The following is a 16,669-nucleotide window of genomic DNA, read 5'->3' on the forward strand; positions in this document are numbered from 1 at the left end:
GGCAATAAAAATAAAAAGTGATTAAACGCAGCAAGCGTGAAACAAATCCGAGTGAGTCTTTACTCTAATTTAAAATTTGAAATATTGAATACCCTTCTAAATTAAATTTACTCTCGTGTTTCTGAAGTTATATTAGATTTATAATGCATTGACAGCACATATCACCTGACAACCCAAGAGTCCTTGAGAAGTTTTAAGAATCATGGAAGTAGTATTATACTAATTATAATTACAGTGATTGGCACGTCAAAGTATAGAAACTATTCATACACACAAGAATGTTTAGCGTATTGTTACAAGATTTGTATCATGAATAGTTTTAGTATATAACAATTTTTACAGGTAAAAGAAAATACCTTTATAAGTTTTGTTTTGCCGAAAATTGTTTGGATAAAATATATTTACAATGTTCAAATATATATCCCATAAATGTATTTACTTTTTATAGGACTCCTACTTTTTGGCTAGTCTCATTCATGGATAAATTATACCCAATAAAATCTTTCAGCTTCATTTACAGATTGTGAAGTAATCATAAGTCAGAGATACAGTTAATATTTTTACTACTAAAGAAGGTTAACAGCCCTCAGTCAAAAACAGTCAAACCCCCCCCCATTTCACATGGCGATGAAACATACCCATTATAGATTCTTCAATATTTTTCAAAGTTTTTGTTTGCGTTTGTACTATTACTTTCCCATCCTGAGACGACAATAATCCTAAAGGCAAAACAAGTAGGAAACGTGTTGAGGACATTTTCCATCACGGACACTTTCCAGAGGACTTTGACAATTCCCATAAAACACTTCAAGTCACAATGCCCACTGACAGTTACCATGGGACGTGTTACGGTTGTGAAGGTAAGGTACGTGACGTTGTCATGGCGACCGTCACGTAGCGTCACGCATGCGTCACAGAACGCGATGTCTCCATCTGCAGCGTGTGAAACGCGTCACGCCGTTAGTTGGAGTCTGAGATGTGTCAGTTAAACGTGGCTTAACGCAAACATATGGTTTAAATGATGTGAGAGTGATCTAGATGTGGATGTCATAGTTTAAATGTAGTTTTCGTCAATAAATAAATTGTTCTTATTTTGGGGATGGGAGATTTGGGAGGAGGGTTGAGAGGGGGGGATTATAGAGGGGAGGGTTGGTTGGTCATTGCAATGTAATGGGTGGCCCAAAAAACAGGGACAATTTTAAAATGATATTACTCAGCTGTTATAAAGGCTGGAGAGTTCATTGATGCGGCAAATGAATGTTTATTTGATGCCATTTAGTGTATAATTACTATGGATCATCAATGGTTACCGCAACATCGTGCCTTTGTCCTAGAGACTTGTTGAAGAATAATTTGTCTACCATTTCTACTCAACGTCAATTTCGTGTTCACTTCAACGTTGGCCGTAATGGTGCAACCCCAAACCGAAAAACGTAAGTAATTTACAGAACACGGATTCTGCTTCTGCACTCAAAATTAAACCTAGTGGGAGAAATCGGACTGTTCGAACCCCGGAAAACATTGAAGTGGTTCGCGCGAGTGTGCTGCGTGTCCTAAGCGTCGAACGTCATCCGTTTGCAGAACATTGCATTTAAATTTAAATTTGCATAGGTTTAATTTTGACTACAGAAGCCGTGTTCAGGAAATTGCTTACCCATATTTGAGTAGTTTTTTTGTTTGGGGTTGCACCATTACGGCCAACATTAAAGTGAACGTTAACACAAAACTGACATTGAGTATAAATGATAGACAAATTATTCTTCAAAAAAGTCTTGATGACAAAGGCACGATGTTGCGGCAACCATTGATGATCCATAGTAACGATACATCAAATGGCATCAAATAAACATTCATTTGCCACAACAACGAACTCTCCAGCTGCTATAACAGCTGAGTAATAACATTTTAAAATTAATTGTCCCTGTTTTTTTGGGTCACCCTATACAAGAAAGTCTCTGCTATGAAAGTAAAATCCGAAAGATCTTCATATAAAAGACATTATACATCTCCGAAAAGCACTGTTCCACAAAAATGTGATAAACATTTGCTTTGAACAGAAAAACGTTGTAGTTACCGTAATTTACTTAGTGCATCTTGGAACAACGATTGGATTTAGTAATAATAATGACTTGTGGTAAAGGAAAATTGCGCTTTGTAATAATCGTTCTATAACATAATTTAACCACCAATGTCTTCTTCTATTTAGACACAATGCATAAAAACTGGCTGACAATGGTCAGCTGGAGAGGCTAACATAAACGAAAACACTATTGAGTTCCTTTCAAAACGAGAATTCCTTAGAAATGGCGCCACAACGGTTTCAAAATTGAATGCTTTATAATCGGAAATACATTTAATTTAAATTTTATCATACATACTTCAACCATTTCCAAGCTCTAGATATCTTTGTATTACACTAGCTACATTTGGAAAGCCCTAGTTACCATATCGTTCGGTCGAAAGTTATTGAATAACCATGCCCGCCCATGTGTGGTGCCGACGCCCAATAAGAATAACATGAGAGATTACTGCTTCCCAGTGCCTTATTTATTGTGCAGCGCCGAGCCTGGAGGCTGGAAAGCGGAGCGGTCAAGCGTGTGCGGGTGGCAGATTTGGATACGCACCGAATTTTGGCCACCCTAAGGCTATGGTCAGTATAGCACGGTGTGCAACAGATTGCTTGGAAAAAGAAAGCAAAATCTAACTTTACACAATTTTATTAACTGTAATGTCCGATTCCAGTCTATCTCAATACCAATCTTTTCTGACGGTAAAGAGTATTTATTTATCATTGATCATTGTCAGCGAGTGTTATTGATTTGACGACCCTTTGAGTTTGGTTTCTGTAAAGTTAACTATGCTTACCAACAAGTGAACTATTCTTAAATATTCAGATGACATTACACACGTTTTTAAACAATTTTGAGAGTTATAGAACGTTTTAACCCGAACAAATTTGAAATTGAATAATTGAAACCCGAAAAATTGAATAGTGTCCCATAAAACAACGTGTTACAAGACAACAAGTAAAAGGTTGCAAAGCTATGTGAGTGGTCAATAGGAGGGATCATTTAAAACCTTACAATAATATACAAGACTGCACCCGTGCTTCGCAAAGGTAAAGAGGACGCGGAAGAGAAAACGGTTTCTTTAAACTGTTGTAGGAAAAACGTAAAATTCTACTGCACTACTTAATTTTATACAATGCTATTTCTTTTTAATTCAGGTAAGTGGTGCAAACTTATTAGGATACATAGTACGCATACTAAATGATATAAATAGGCGCTAATACACTTATGAACATACTGTAACTCCCTATTGAAACTTAAAAAAATCTCGTAAGGGCACTTAGAATTTTGGCTGAATTCAATGACAAACTTCTCAATTTCAGAATAAATAAAATGAATCAGCGATTTCTATAACAATAAAATTCTTAAATTGATTCAGTGGTATCTCTTTAGTAATTGCACATGATCAGAAGCTCTTCAAAATGTATATATTTTACTAATGTTAATTTGTTTTCCATTAGTTCCCACCCAAAGAACAGCTAGTGACGTTTGTATGTGTTGGGTGGTAAATATTATGATGATTAATTCAATTTCTCCAACAGGACATTATGGATGCAGAGCGCTTTCTCAGTATAATTTGTGCCGACTCGAGAGTTTGTTATTCTTTGAGTCAAGTGTTCAGATTATAATGTCCTTACTACGGACATTGTTGGTAGAAAGTACGTGTGGTCCGCTAGCTGTTACGAGTCGTTTAGAAAGGACAGAGATTGTGAATAGTTTATCTTTGTAATATTTGAGTTTATTGTGCATATTCAATTGTGCCATCATAAATTCCATGATGAATCACGTGACACATACATAAATCGTGATTTAAAAGTTTTATAGTGTAAATCATTGAATACAGTCGAGTTTTGGAGTTGTGTACCATCACCAAACCTCAATGCTTTTACGGGCCATATTAACTTTAAGTATAATTAAGAAAAAACCTACAATTTTTTAATATCGTTATAGCTTAAGTGCTAAAAACAAAACAATATTGTATTTCAGTTTATAAACTTCAAGACAGCTCATGTTCCATCAGTTTAAAACCAAATTACTTTCAAACCCCTTTAACAATAAAGTCATAGCTCATCAAAGCTGAGGAAATGTCTAACACGAAGTTTTCAACACTCTAGTTTCGTAAATATCCAATAACGATATAGTAGCTCAATTTCTTACCGATGATTATAGGTTGTGGTATGATTTCTGATAACATTATTTCACACCTTACAGTCTTAAAGAGAGTATACACCATTAAAACAATAACAGGATCGTGCAGCTGTTACAACAGAAGTTCCAGCCTAGTTGGTTCAGTCTGTTCTCTTGCAACCTTTGTAGCGCAGGATACTTCCTCACCGCAGAGGAAAACCACAGTAGAGCATTAGACGTCTTGACCGCCTTTTTTCATCTTTTCATAGTTGCTATTAGTAAAATATCAGTATCTGACTTTTCACTAGAACGTACCCAGATAAATGTATTGTTCTTTTTAGCGAATTTCCCATATAGGGAGTAAGCTATTACCGCAGGTCTCATGGTAAGACCTAGACCCGGGACCGATTTACTTTTTCGTTTTGAGGTCCCCAGAGGCCAAAAACACCATCCGTTCAAATTCATATATATATATATATATATATATATATATATATATTTATATATATATATATATATTTATATATGTGTCCGTTAGCGCGATAACTTGAGCAAATATGATTTGATTTTGATGAAATTTGGTACAAACGTGTAAACTTACGTTTATTCGAACGAGTTCGCGAACCAGCATAATCGGACCATGGGAACAGGGGTTTATGGGGGGTTTTATGGGGTAAAAATGGGTTTTTCCCATTTTTAACCCTAAAAATAAAAATTTTTGCAATTTCTTTCTCAACCATTTTGTAGAGCTTAAAAAAAGAAATAATTTAGTACCATGAAGCGCTGTTTAATGCCTAACGGTCACGGAGAAAATTAAAAAAAAGTGTAATTTAAAATTCCTATGTTATTCTTATGGAGAAAATGAAAACTGTTGTAGTTTACTTGTTTATGGATGTATGTTGATAAAATTTGGCAAATTTATTTACTTCATTCTATAGTATTGACATATGGTCAAAAAACACTTTTTACCTTCCCCGTAGCAGCAAACCTAAGCACTGGTTAAATCTCTTGTTATTTAAATTGGGAATAAATATGTCTTATTTATGGAAAATATTTTAGTAAAAATGAAATCAGACAAGTTGAAATTCGCTTAGTCTGCAGGTTTGCTGCGGTGGGGGTATTTACTCAGATTAATGGATAAAAAATAATGGAAAGGGTAAAAACTACAGTATCTGGAATGATTACTAATGGAAGTAGATACTGTAAATATAAAATTTGGTAAATAAGGTAGCATAGGAATCAGCAGAAAAATTATAAATATGACTTTAAGTTGTGTCTCAATATCTTTGTGATCCCGGGCCTTGACACGGTAGAATAAACAGTTTTTATTACAATTTTGTAAAAAATAGATAGACAAGAGTAAAGACTTTTAGAAAAGTAAATAAAGCAAATGAATGTGTTCGCTCTACATGGTGGCTTCAGAGCCCGGGCAGACCGTAAGTGAAGACCTTCTTAAGTAATGGATGTACATTTTCTCGGCGATCTGGTGGTACGTTTAGTAATCCACAATGGAGAAACATAGAGACAAAAATATGGTCATCGTTTTTTAATAATATTAAATAATTATATATATAAGGGTATATTATATAGTATGTAGATTAAAAAAGACCGACAAATTATCATACTAAATCAAATGTAAGATTATACGCATGTGCGCTCATTGAAATCACAAGGCTATATCTTTTTCCGATAATAAAAGTATTTTCTTAGTTACTGAATCTTTGAGGCAATATCATTTGACTAGTCTTTTCGGAAGTAAGATATGACTAATTATTATGTTATGTATCGAAAAGTAATTGTTTGAATCCCTATAATTTCCAAACCATACATATCCATATCTCCGTGTTACAACACCCCCCCCCCCCCCAACATAACACCTTGATTACGATTATGCCACCTAGCAGTAGATAACACCTGACACTCATTACCCAGTGGTCTCCTCTGTACAGGGGCGGCGCGGGTAGTTATCTCGCCTTCTGCACTACCACCCATTAAAGTCTCCCGATCTACGTGCGATAGCGGTGCTGACATTTACACAGTCTGCCTCTTTCTTATAACGCTGCCTTCGCCGACATTTCGACTAGGGTTTTACGACGTCTAGCTACCGCTTGAAACATTTTTCTTCCTGTTGTATAAGGTGGGAGAAGAATTGTTTAAGTAGTTAGTGATAGTTGTAAACTAAATTAAAACAAATATGTGTGATGGTTACTTTACGAACTTTCGAACTGTAATATTCAAAGAGCATAAGTTATGTAACGGCAGATTCAATGAAAATATTATATCATAAATCGCAACGCAGAGGTCCCAATGTATAGAAATTTACATGGCCTGATAAAAAAATTGCAGTCCCAATGAACGATTGGGCGTGACAAAACCTTGATAATTTAACCACCAACTTACTTCATCACCTATTGATTTCAAAATATAAACATAATCTATCAAGATAAAGACAAAGAGGTACGTTTATTTGATCTTTGTGTGTGTAATAAATGCATACTGTTTCAATAAAAGTATAGTTTTGTATAATAGATTTTGTATAATAGTTTTGTATAATAGATTAGACTATACAGCATTTAGATGTATGTATACATTTAAATGCTGGCTATAATGTCAACCATTGCAGTGATGTAATAAGTTGAAGATTATAAATATATGTAAAATATAAGAACTAACAAACGTGTTTAAATTGTACAGACAGTTAAACAAAACCATTAATAAAATTATTATTTGTGATTGATGGTAAAATAACTTTGTTTTGAAGGAGTATGCCGACATGTAATACTGCTAATATAAACATTCTGAGGCAAAATTTCTAGAGTTTTTTCTCCAAAAAGTCCAATAAACGTACAACAAAACTTGTTGGTTTAATTTACTTGCATCACAATTATGTAAAACATTACTAACGGTATAAAAAATAACACACTTGTTTCCCCCTAAACTATCTTGCTTGACAGGTGACTTTCCACATATTTTCGGAGTATTTTACATGACAAAAGCAGAACGACCGTTGCACCACTTGTCACTATATTACAAGTCATCGCAGACAAGGCGTTTATGATGTGCAGGTTGTTGTCGGGTTACCGGGTCCTATACACAATGGTAGTGGGCGCCTCCCACACTGGTGGTGAAACTGGGAAACCTGTATCTGCAACTTGGGTGCATGCAAATCTAGACCGGTGAATATAGTTCACCGTATAATGATTTCCTTGATGGAGTATAATGTGTTCTCCATTGAGTTTAGAGGGTCATTTTTCAGTAAAGTTATAATGTAAATGTATCAACGAGCTCGTGTTTTTGACAATTATTTTACAGGGTGTACCCTAATTCTCTACCGACCTTTAAGGGTATTTACACTGGTCCAAATACACATATCACGAATATGTTTTAAAACTCAAAGTTACCCGTACAGCCACCATTTTTTTCACAACACTATTTCTTATTCAATAACCGCTCTTTGTACTGAATCGAAATTCGTTACATAGATTAATAATGTATTTGTTTAAAATTAAGTTTAGAAATAGCAGCCATTTCGATTGTTTAGTTATGACTTGATAAATTTCAATGAATATAAAAAATGTCGATGAAGCAGCAAATGTCATTAAAGACGATCACAAAATTAATATGATTTGGATGCAAATAAAACTCATTAAAAATACTAATGTTGTATGAAAATATTTACTTAAATACAATTTTGCTTAAAACCTTTTATTTGATTTTATTGCGCACCAGAATAAGTCCAGTACTTTTTGGACCTCTGGCTTACGGTGATACTTTAAATTAACGTCCTGAGTTCGAGTAAATGTGTATGTGAGACCATGCATAATAAAGGTAACTATGTATAATTTTTAATATATGTCAATCTATGTTCATGATAAGCATACTTATACTTCTTCAGAAGCTAGAGGTAACAAAGAAAATTAAAATCCCAAACCCAGCTCGTAGAAAAAAATTCTAATGTTTTCTGCTTGAAAACCCTTCTTAAATAAATTTAACTGTATAGATGGATGTTCAAAGTGAGAAAATCCTTTCTCTTTTTCACAAATTATATTGTAAAAAAAATAAAATTACGATGAACTAGAAATTATTATCAACTTAGCCGTACACCTTTCTAACTACACCTGTAAACAAGAAAATTACTTTTAGCGAATTTCCCATATAGGGAATAAGCTATTACCGTAGCACTCATGGTAAGACCTGGACACGGGACCGATTTTTTTCATTTTGAGGTCCCTAGAGGCCAAAAACACCATCCGTTCAAATTCATATATATATATATATATTTATATATGTATATATATGTGTCCGTTAGCGTGATAACTCGAGCAAAAATGATACGATTTTGATGAAATTTGGTACAAACGTGTAAACCTACGTTTATTCGAACGAGTTCGCGATCCAGCATAATCGGACCATGGGAACAGGGGTTTATGGGGGGTTTTATGGGGTAAAAATGTGTTTTTCCCATTTTTTACCCTAAAAACAAAAAATTTTGCAATTTATTTCTAAACCGTTTTGTAGAGCTTAAAAAAAGAAATAATTTAGTATATTGAAGCGCTGTTGTATGCCTAACGGTCACGGGGAAAATTCAAAAATAGTTTAATTTAAAATTCCCATGTTATTCTTATGGAGAAAATAAAAATTGTTGTAGTTTACTTGTTTATGGATATATATTGATAAAATTTGGCAAATTTATTTATTTCATCCCATACTATTCACGTATGGTCAAAAAACACTTTTTACCTTCCCCGTAGCAGCAAACCTAAGCACTTGTTAAATTTAATGTTATTTAAATAGGGAATAAATGATATGTCTTATTTATGGAAATATTTGAGTAAAAATGTAATCAGACAAGTTGAAATTCGCTTAGTCTGCAGGTTTGCTGCGGCGGGGGTATTTAATGTTAAATTAGTCTGAGTTATTATTTTTACACCTGAATATCTCACAACTTTTTGCCAACTATCTTTGGTTAATTAGTTTGGGAACAGCGCTATTCATTTTCTATTGACCATGCTAGAAAGTGGAGATTTAATTAAATAAATAACTAAGTTATCCGCATCGACAGCTTGCGTTAATGAGTTCGCATGTTAGTGTTACATACTGACTTACTGGATTGCTCTACTTATCTAAGACAGGTTAATGAACTAAGATAGTGTACCACGCCGTTGGTGAAGATTGTATGTAGATTAGGTTTAATGTCAACCTGATAGAGAAAGATCGTTGTCCTTGGTTGGCTAATGTTTTGTAACTAGTTTCCTTTGTCTATTAAACTGGTTGTTATTCTATATGCATATAAAAATAGATTAAAGTATAACTTTTTTCCTATAAATTAATTAGATATATTTGTCAATTGATTTTGTGAATCGGGAACCGGAGTTTTGCCAACGGGTGTCAGGTAGATGGGGGGATGCCTTCGGCCACCTCTTGGAGCGGAGATTTGCCAACGGTGGTGGTGGGAGAAAGAGTGTGACGGAGGGAGGGAGAGCGATTGTCAGGGTTGTCTACGGTTAGCAATTATGCGCTTGTCGCAGTGGGTTAGGTTAGGTTAGGTTAGGTTAAAAATGCAATACATTTCCTTTCACAGTCAGAGGTGCATAACTCCATTACTTTGAATACAGTCAGCATCCTGCCTGGTTTGTCCACCCCTAGTGGAAGCCACTCTCACGGTCACGTGTAATCGCTATCGCTCAACCCACAACCGTTGGCAAAACTCCGCAGTATGTGGAATTCATGGAGGGGGACCCTTTCTACCTGATACCCGTTGGCAAAACTCCTACACTCTTGTGAATCAGTTACCTATTTTTTTAAACGATGGTGCATTCAGAGTTAGCTAAATATAAATGCAAGGCGAATACATATAAATATGTTTAAATCAACATGTTACATGAATATTTATTATTAATTCGTACCCTAAGTTAACATGTATAATAGCGGAGTTATTTTAATTAGCTAGTGAGACCGTTAGTACAACTTAAGAATTGATAAAAGGAGGTTGATAAAAATGATTATATAAATTATTACAATATCTTTAAAAGAATTTAAAACAATTATAATCTTACGAATATAATGCAAAGTATTGCGTAAGATATATAGGTACTTTCCTGTTAAAGGGAACATTCATCATTATCGATGATTTTTTTCTCAATATATCGATATTAACAAATTGAAACTTATCAGCTGACAACTATGAAAATATCTATTGATAAAATATATCTATTGTAGTGACTTCGTTTTAGACTTTTATTCCATACACGCTATTGGCATGTATTAACATTTTGTTGGGGACGGTCCAGACCCTTAACTTGTTACTATCGTCGACATTTTTGTTAAATAGAATCATTAATTGATTACCCGATGAAATATCTCTCATATATGACATCTCTAGGTCTGGCAACGATCTGGAAATTATTTCGGAAGCATAAAAAGGCTTTTGGCGTCACCAACAAAATGCCTCCACTCCGGTTTGTGCACCCACAATTGAAAATATGTTTATCCAAATATATTTTCCATTATATTTTACGTACCAAGCTGTGTTCTTAAAGTAAGAGTGTGTGTGAGGATAAGTTTAAGACTTAAATTAAATTTATAAAATGGAATTTTACAAACACTTTAAAATATTTTTGTATATTTAAACTACGCAAAGAGTACTGAATTTATAGCAATATTAGATTGCATTTAGCAACCATTTCTTTTAATAGGAATCGAGTAGTTGTTGTTTACGCATATATACAACTTTTCTATCCAATTGAAAAATACTGTTTTATGGGTTTTTGTAGGATACAACCACAAAGTGGCAATGAAAATAGAGTTACCAGTAAACCTTTTAACGTTTTTTATTACTATGTTTTACTTCTTTATCTTTAGAAAGGCGTGACTCACCTTTCCGTGATGTTGGAAGCATCACGATATCTGGATCGCATCACAATCGATAACAATAAAGTGTGTCTATAGTGTGTAGTTGCGTGCGAACAATATCATGGGTTCTCGTCGTTGACAGAAAAACCTCAAAGTAGGTATCCAATAATCCAATAGTCAATGGTATTATACCGTCGTTTAAAGTTGTAGAAGAAACTATTTATAGACATATATAAACAGTATATTATTATTGAATTTTATAATTTGAAAAAAAAATCTTATTGGAGCATTAAGTTGTAATTAAAAAATCTTGTTTGGTCCTTATCGAAAAGTATTTTATTTTGGGACAAAATGAAAAATATAAAAAAAAACTTGCATTTATGAAAGTTGTTTTAATTGTGTAATGACTCAAAAACTAATGTTTATAAATACTGTATAGTCATTAGGCCTAATTAAATTTCAAATTAAATCTTGTTATATTTTTAATATTTATTCATGTTCATTGTTAATGTTAGTAAAACCATATTGTCTCAACATATATATAATTTATAATCAAAACTTATTCAATGGCTTATCAAAATTACTATTCAAAACAATTCCTACAATAAAAATACCATGCATCTGGGTTCAAGATTATCAATAAAATTCAACCATGTTTTTAATTATGTGAACCCCATAATTTAAGAAATGATTTACATCAATGAACAATGAGAGTGCAGTCATAGAAGAGCATACAGAAACTATTAGTTGTGATAAATAAATTGTGAAATAATTTAAATTATAAAACAAAGTGTTGTTAAAATATCCAAATTAATTGGAAAAAAGAATTAGGCCTACATTATTCAGAAGAAAATTATTTGAAGAAAATTGGTGAAAAATTCTATTTATTATTATTATCTCAAACTATAGACAAAAGGAGAGAAAAATTGATCATAACCAAAATCTTATTAAATTAAATTATTGTTTCCAAATTATTATTCAATGTAGGGCCTACATCTTAACTTATTTCATTTTATATTAAACATCAAAGAAATCTTGTGATTCACAGTCTACATGGATCTCCACCCTCTGAAGAATTTGTAACCCTTTTTAAGTTGATCATTTATATACCATTAAACATTGTACAGTACTTTAAAACATCTGTTCCTCGTAATTATTATTGTTTAAACTTAGTTAAGATTTAATTAGAATAAAAATAACATATTTAGAGGTTTATTTCAAGTGCTAGGGTTTCAAATTGATACAACGGATCTAGATGGACGTTAATTTAATAATTGCTATTTTGAAATATTTGTGAATATTCTGTTGTATCTCAACACAGAAAATCTATGATTTCATACACCTTAAAGCTAATGAAATAATTTAGGTGAGTTGTGTATTTTATACCACGTACAAAGGTACTGTAAGGCGTCAAATTGAAATAGAAAAGAATAAAATCGATGTTACTCTACAAATTGTTTGAAATAAAAGCAGCTGCTCAGTTTTACTAAGGATTGTCGATTCTTCAGTTTACTATTGCTTGAGTTAACCATACTAAGATGATGTGAATTTTCCAAAACACCAATTCATACGAATATTCATAACTACCGAATCATCATATGCATATTTGTTAAACTATATTATGTGCAATGTCTTGAAACAATACCAAAAGTTTAAAATGTTAGATTGTGTAAAACAAAATAATATAAATCTAAAAAAAGCTATATCTGTAATTGTTTTTTATTTAGTGTTGTGGTGCAAAACGCGACCTAATACTAAACTGTTTTAGGGGTTTTATTAGTTATTTAAATAGCATTTAATCAGTCATAGCACATTTTTATTTATATTATTACTTCATTATTGATCATAAGACAATTTGTTATTTGTTCATCAAACTACTATTGTTTTCCCTAAGCAGCACAAAACTTTTCTAAACTATATATTGTACCAAATTCGTTTTAATTGAATTTGGTACAATATATAGTTTAGAAAAGTTTTGTGCTGCTTAGGGAAAACAATAGTAGTTTGATGAACAAATAACAAATTGTCTTATGATCAATAATGAAGTAATATACATATATATACCAAATACTATAACCAGGCTAATTAATGACAAAAAGCTATAAAATCAATTTCAACCAATTAACTGAACGTAAACAAACGATCTACTCACCTAACTCATACGTGTTATCCAAAGACGAATCATAAATACACTGAAACAATAACTAGGACAGGTCACAAGCACGGCGTCACTTAACCCAGTTTACTGATGTACAGATGAAATAATAAAGTACATCGATTGTCACTGTTAGGTTATGTTTACAAGGAGTCAGCGCGACCTACCGGGAGAGAAGAGCAGCACGCACTGTAGAGCAAAGTGGGATAGCGGTTACGCCCCCACCCCCCTCCCACCAACCACCAGTGACCAGTGGGGGCTGGTGTATTGGTATGGTCTGCTGGTCACTTTGTTGACGTAACCCCTGATAGGTTTCCTTCCTGAGGGTGTGATGGGATGTTGGTAAAGACTTTAAAATGTTAGAGTACAACAATGGCTAAAGGAATTGTTGACGTCATTTTCAATCATTTAGTAAGAAATGTTTTAACGAGATTACGGGATGCATTTGATATCTCGGCCGTCTTCAGGAGAGGAAAGTGACAATAACCATCATATTACGCAAACCTAGCTAAAGTGGGAAAATGAAAATATAAAAACCATCATAAAGGGTGCTGAATATAAACTGTATATTTAATGCGATTCAGTATTACCTATCAACAAATGTATCTAATAAAAAATAAAATAAAATATGAACTTTGTTGATGTAACTCCTACAACTCTTATAAGCTTTCTTTGAGGGTGTGATTAGCTGTGTTCGAAAAATATCGTACAGAACTCGGACTTCTGGACATTTTACATAAAAACATGCTACGACGTTTCACGATGAATCTGATACCCTCATCAGGTGAGAAAGTACGCAAAACGAGGTTATACTAAACTTCAAGTCAGAGTGAGGCAGAACCAGGGGTGAACCAGCCAACCGCACTAATAGTCTTATCTAAGTGCGTATTTTAACCCGAATATGATTGAAGGATGAGTGTAGAATGGATTGAGATGTTTTGTTACTAAGACTAGCGGTTTCATTAGTCAGAACCATTATTAAAAGCCCAATGACCAAGGACAGCTGGGTCTAGTATCAAACCATTAAAAACTTGAACACTTTCTAAATTACTTGGCAAGAACTATAACTACTGAGCTACCCATTTACTTTACCGATCAACAGTACAACAATGGTATTTAAGGATTATTGTAGAGAATTGTTTATCAAGTTTGGTTAAAAACGAGTTATTACGACATTTTGGGCAATCTGGTCCGATTGTCAAGTACCTAAAGTATAACAAAATCACACAAACCTAGTTAATGCTGAAAAACCAAAAAGGAGAGAAACCACATAGAGAATTATATATATGTAACTAAGTTTTGTATTCTTATAACTCAGAAAAAGATGACATTTTCTTGCATTTGCTATTGCTTGGTTACATCTGGTTTTAATTCTGTGTTTTGGTCAAATTGTTTTGAGCTTTGTTTTATCGTAACACAACATTTGAACATATTGGGAATTAATTAGTGCAGTATTCAACTATACTTACAGTGGCGGTAAAATCTGTCCCCACTAAACTGTGATTAGAATTTTTATATATTTAGTGAAAATAATGTGACATTTTCCACCATCGTTCTGCCAAAAATAAAATAATTAAGAGGATCTCCAGCAGCAGTATCGTTAGAAAGTTTCACCAAAAGTTTGGACATATTGAATTTAGGCTTGTGGGCAAACTTTGAAAAGGCTAAGAAGAATTAGGCTAAGGATAACAAGTATGTTAGCCCCTGGGTGTAGGTGGAGGCGTGGAAGATACAGATTCATAGGTTACACACAAACCTGCTCCATAGCAACCGGTCCAAGACAGGCAATACTTATGGAACTGTGTGTTAGTGTTACGTTATGTTAATGAATACAAGAACACCTGGTCCCTGCAATCTTGAGTACTTTGAATTATTTACAAAATTGTGGAGCGGAGCTGGTAAAGTGAGAGTGTGGGACTGTTTTGGAGGGCAGGGTTCAATTCCTGCTCAGTTCTAACTGGTCTTAGCTGTGTGGTCAGGAGCTCTTCTTAAACTGTAGATCTAAATCTATAAATTAGGCGAGGAAACCTTTTCGAGATTGAAGGGCTCTCTCTACCAAAAGATGTGCAATAATTCAAACAATATTGGTCATGTATACCATAGACTAACCAACAAAAGTAGGCTTTTCATCCCATTGTAAATTGTCCTCGTGTTTCGTGTCTAGTTCATGTTGGTGACAGTTTGCTATTGTTGACAACATTTTGATTCTATTATTTTTGGGTTAATTTCATTATTTGTGCTTTACTGTTTGGTTATACAACGAGGGGCGAGTTATTGTTTGTGATTAGTTTGTTTTATTTGGTTAAACTAGGTTTTAAATGCCTGAAATAACAAGTTAAGAACTGTAAAGAAAACACGACCTCTACTGTGCACCGGACAGAACTAACGATAAAATTGACTTCAGCTGTTCCATAAGGATGAGAAAATTACTAAGGGAGTAAGTTTTATGGTTTTATCTAATTTATACTAACTAAAACCCAAAGAAAGTAGAATTTGGTTGCCTTTGAGAGCTGATTTGGCATTGTTTAATTATCCGAGTTCTGGGCGTTCTGATCAGCTTATTATTTTTAATCTAATTTAGATACTCATATCTGAATTTGAATAAAACCGCATCTGGCTTCACCATAATGTTCTCCAAGGGATAAAGTAAAAGAACTATTGTATCATTTACTTTTAATTGTTCAAATATTATGGTCTAGATACAAATCGCTATCACTATCACACGTTTTCGATTGTCACAACATTTTCACGCATTGTAGCCACAGTAACTACTGGGTACAGGATGCAGACACATCCCCAGTTGGTGTTTTTGTGTCCCCTCGCACGCTCGACCGTTTCCTGCGCCCCACCTGTCTATTGATTACTTTCTCTGAATGAATAATCAACGCTTTTTCAAATCAATGATCTAGTTCACGTGGAGGTGGTTGTAAAGGGGGGCACTACGCAAGCGTTGGAGTAATAATAGTTTTGGATTTTTTATGTAAGCTGCGATATGCTACTTCTAGGGTTGAATTTGAATTTCTCTGTCAAGTGACTTATAACGGAGGAAGTCCTATAGAAAAGACTTGTTCTTGTTTTAGAGACCCATCCTAATTTAGCCCAAGAGTTTTAGTTCCAAATAAGTATTCGCAATTTTATGGCATGTCACAAAAAAGTTGTATATACGTAAATCTATCACCCCATAAACATTTTTGCGTCATATTAACTGTGAATGGGCATGGACATAGAATGACAACCTAAACTGTATTTACCTCGTGGAGTTAAAATATAAATCTAACTCGTTAATTGGCTTGTGTAGCTCATACACCCACTCATAACTAAAACTGTGACTCATAAAACCTTACAAATGTATATTTCAGATGATAATTATCGCTTTTCTTCGGCTTGTATTAATTAAATTTGTTGGAAATCCCGAATTGATTGAGGTTCAATACTGGAACTATTATGTGGTTTTACTATTTTTTGG

At 33.7% G+C, this 16,669-nt stretch overlaps 1 protein-coding gene across 1 annotated transcript in view; it reads right to left on the reverse strand.

The window, feature by feature from the left end:
- Window positions 1–13,383, reverse strand: part of LOC128993412 (protocadherin Fat 2-like) — a 93,388-nt gene extending 80,005 nt beyond the window's left edge. Inside the window, exon 1 of the mRNA XM_054417302.1 lies at window positions 13,201–13,383. The gene's annotated coding sequence lies outside the window, so the exon portion shown is untranslated. The remainder of the gene's footprint in view (window positions 1–13,200) is intronic.
- Between the last annotated feature and the right edge of the window lie 3,286 nt (window positions 13,384–16,669).

Source organism: Macrosteles quadrilineatus, unplaced genomic scaffold, assembly GCF_028750875.1.
Source record: "Macrosteles quadrilineatus isolate MER2022 unplaced genomic scaffold, UCM_ALF_1.0 Scaffold_4__1_contigs__length_99947679, whole genome shotgun sequence".
Classification (NCBI taxonomy): domain Eukaryota; kingdom Metazoa; phylum Arthropoda; class Insecta; order Hemiptera; family Cicadellidae; genus Macrosteles; species Macrosteles quadrilineatus.